The following is a 4,254-nucleotide window of genomic DNA, read 5'->3' as shown; positions in this document are numbered from 1 at the left end:
GGCTTTCATCGGACACAGGTGGGCGCCGTGTGAGAAGACGCTGCCTGCAGAGCTCGTCGAAAATCTGGCAAAGCTCAATGACCTGAGAAACAGTGTCAGGGCTTTTTGACAGCAGCATATGAAAGGCGTCGTCTGAAATGCCCTTCATGATGTGACGTACCTTGTCCACCACCGCCATCGTCGGGTTCACACGCCGGCAGAGGTCGACGATGTCCTCTATGTAGCTGGTGGACGTTTCACCAGTTTGCTGAGATCGGCTGCGTAGGCGTTGTTCAGCGCGAAGCTTGCGCACGCCAGGGCGGGCGAAAACGTTTGCGATGCTGGTTTTGAAGCGAGCCCACGTGCGGAGATCGGCTTAATGGTTTCTAAACCACAGCTCGGCGACGCCCGAGAGATAAAACATTGCGTTGTTGAGCTTGAGGGTGTCGTCCCATTTGTTAGTGTTGCTGGCGCGTTCGTACGATTCTAGCGAATCTTCAACGTCTTTCTGATTGGTGCCGCTGAAGATGTCAGGATCCCGCTGACGCTGGGCACCGGTACATACGATGGCTGGAGTAACCGGTGGTGACGTCGGGCTGGGGTCGTCAGGCATGACGGACGGCAGAGTTCGGATGCGTAATTCCAGGTTTGGGGAAACCGCAACACTTCCACCAGAATCTAATGCGAACACAGGACAAGAGAGCAGCAGGCAGTGTTCGCAGCGTGTCTCAACCAGAACAGCTCAGGCAATCTCGAGCTCGCGCTTTACGGATGACTGGCGATGTGGCTGTAAGCGCCGGGCATTCCTCTTCACTACAGAAACTATGGTTAGAACGAGCGCTCTATACGCAGACACATTAGTGTACCTTCTGGGGAGCTGCGTCCATAACACACTGGTCTGAATATAACAAACAGTAAACGTCAAGCTAAATACGAGGACGAATCAGAAAGTACTTGCCCATATTTTTTTAGCCAAATTACGTCTGCAAATGCGAAGTCAACATATCCATTCCCAGCGGCGGACCTTTCTTGGACCGGCTTGGCCTTATCTGCCGGTAGCTGCGCGGCACGGCGCTACTGTCAGTTTTGGAAGATGGCGGTTGTGCTTCACACGTCCACGGCGTACGGGAAAGGAAGTGTAATTCGTTTTCTAGGGAGCAAGGGACAAACGGCCATCGAAATCCACAGGGAAACGCAGCCGGCGTACGGGGAAAGGTGCTTTCCCCGTTTTAGGTCCGCAGAAGAAGTTCCTGGCAGGACAGCGATTCACGGGCAACAATGAAGCCAAGACAGCAGTTCTATGGCGGTTCCACAGTCAGCGGGACGAATTCCACCACAGAGGCATCTCAAGTTTAGTGCTCCGATGGGACAAATGTCTGAACCGGTGTGAGGACTATGTGGAAAATAGGTAAGTTACGTAGAATAGCACGTATATTTGTAATTACCTGTATGTGATTTATTTTGGCTAACAAAAAATAGGGGCTAGGACTTTCCGATTCGCCCTGTTATATCTAAGCTTTTTATTGGGCGTTGATCCGACGTCGACGGTCTTCCCAGTTTCATCTCGTGCCCCATCGAGGTGTGACGACTGTGACACCGTTGCCGGCGTTGCTTATCGCGCTAGCATTGTGTCCAAAATCTACTTAGTTGTGATACGCATGGTTTCCGGCAGGGCACCGTTCCTGCGGCGCCGCAGCACGAACCTAGCAGGAACCTATGCCAGCCTAGCAGAAGTGGTCGCGCGTGCTGCCATAGTGCCGTGTCGCGTCCACGTAATGTGAGAACACCGTGCGAAGAGGTTGAGTGCAGCGCTAGAACACGCTATCGCTTTTAATGCTTCGCCATCAGGCGAAACTGCCAAATTCACTACTTTACGAGGGGAAGTCAAAAAGTAAGCGAACTTTTGCGATTTCTCGCACTAGGGTTTGATAACACTGCTAGTGCCCAGCGCTGAATCAGTGCCGTCTGCAACACTTCTACGGAACGTGTCACTCTCATCCCCACGTTAGTCGTGAGTGTGTAGCAGACCGTTAAACATGGCAGCTTCATTGTCGATAGGCACGAAGGAAGAAAGGAGGGCAGTAATTCGCTTTTTGTTGCGGAAATTATACGTCGAATGCAAGCGCAGTATGGTGACAGTTGCTTATCTCGAAGCAAGATCTACGAATGTATAGAGCGTTTCAAACAAGGAAGAACTTCGTGTGACGACGAAAGAACGGGCAGGCCATCGACGTCAACGACTGCGGACAATTTGAAAATCAGTGAGGGTATGGTGATGGAAAACAGACATTTGGCCCGTTATAGTCGCGAGGGAGACGGATTTTTACAGCAAATTGTTACTTTAGATGAAACTTGAGTACATCATCACGAACCGGAAAGTAAGGCTGCGAGCCATGGTTTGGAAACAATCACCAGAAGTTAAGAAATAATTTTAACCGTTAACCATGAGCGGGTAAGATTATGCTAACACTATTCTGGGACGTGGAAGTTGTGGTAGCCATTCATTTCACCTGAAAAGGAGAAACTGAACAGAACTATTAACGCGATATCGTTAAGGGCCCCGTGTCGCAGAAAATCCGGCGTCGGCATGGGTTGTCGGCGTCCGTGGTGGAGAAAATCCTCCCTAACCACCCCAACCGCGCAGGACCTGCACAAAGTGCAAGGTTTTGGTGAACAAAAATAGAATTTCTCACAGTGAAATCCGTCAGACTTAACCACAACCTACAGACATGGTGGCGTCGGATTGTAATTTGAATGTACGAGAAAACATAATTCTGTTACGAGGAAACTCAAACACAAACCCCTTTTCCAGCATTTCTACCAGACCTACAGCTGGGAGGTCTGGTAGAAACTACGAAACAATGCCATACATTTCCTTAACTACGCGCTCGGGTAGTAAACTTGCGAAAATGATATCCAGATGGCACTCTCATCCTCGGAGGTAAAATTGGGACTTCGCCTTCCTAATGCGTTTCCGACATGCGCGCACGTCAGGACAATAGCAAACAATAAAATAAAAAAGGTGCTAGGGCCATCTCATTTTATTATAACGCGACTTATATTGCCCCTGGGAAAACGCCTTCCCAGCAATGCGTTTGTTTAAAAGTGAACCCGACTTTAAGGTGATCGGTGTAAGCTTGGCCTTTGTAAGCTGGCTTTCCCACGTCTGGCTTTGCCACGTTCTTTGTTGCAGTGGGAAAGCCAGCTTACAACCGGGCCCGATAACGGGGCTCGAACAGAACCCGATAACACTAGCGGGTGCCGCTCTTAAAGGCGAAGCTTAAGCATCCTCTAATTTTTTTATGTGTCGCGAACTCAACTGAAACCTGCTACCAGATCAAAACGTCGTGGAAAACTGCGAAAAGGTGTCATCCTGCAGCAAGATAACGCTCGGCCACATTCTTCCAAACGGACGGCTGATACAATAAAGGCGTTGGGATTCGAATTGCTGGAACACCCGCCATACAGTCCAGACCTGGCTACAAGCGGTTTTCATATGTTTGGACCATTGAAGGAAGCGCTCAGGTAAAGATTTGCAACCGATTAAGAAGTGATTGATGCGGTTCAAAACTGGTTGCAGGTGCAACCAAAAACTTTTTTTCCCGACGGCAGAAAAAAAAACTTGATAAACGTTGGGCAAAGTGCGTTGAAGTGCAGGGAGGTTATGCAGAAAAATAATGTTTGAGTTTTTTTTATTAGCATAAATGTACCTTTTCTCAAGAGTCCATTTACTTTTTGACTTGCCCTCGTACATGTCTTCCGAGCGCTATCAGGGCCTGCCTCACGTAGACCCAGAATAGTGTGATAACTTTACGTTCGCGTACTTCGGTGTCTTTTCCTTTGAACAGCTGTGCTGAAGCCCAAACGAAATGGACAACCATTTGAAAACATTGTCATCATCATCATCGTCATCAGCCTATATTTATGTCCACTGCAGGACGAAGGCTTCTCCCTGTCATCTCCAATTACCCCCGTCTTGCGCTAGCCGATTCCAACTTGCGACTGGAAATTTCCTAACTTCTTAACCCAACCTAGTTTTCTGCAATCCTCGACTGCACTTCCCTTCTCTTGGTATCCATTCTGTAACTAATGGTCCACCGGTCATCCATCCTTTTCATTACATGGCCTGCCCAGCTCCATTTTTTCCTCCTAATATCAACTAGACTATTGGCTATCCTCATTGGCTCCGATCCACACCGCTCTCTTCCTGTCCCTTAACGTTAGGACTAACATTTCTCGTTCCATCGCTCTTTGTGCGGTCCTTAACTTGTTCTC

Source organism: Dermacentor silvarum, chromosome 7, assembly GCF_013339745.2.
Source record: "Dermacentor silvarum isolate Dsil-2018 chromosome 7, BIME_Dsil_1.4, whole genome shotgun sequence".
NCBI lineage: Eukaryota > Metazoa > Arthropoda > Arachnida > Ixodida > Ixodidae > Dermacentor > Dermacentor silvarum.
The sequence above is the reverse complement of the archived record's forward strand: the minus strand, read 5'-3'. Positions refer to the sequence as shown.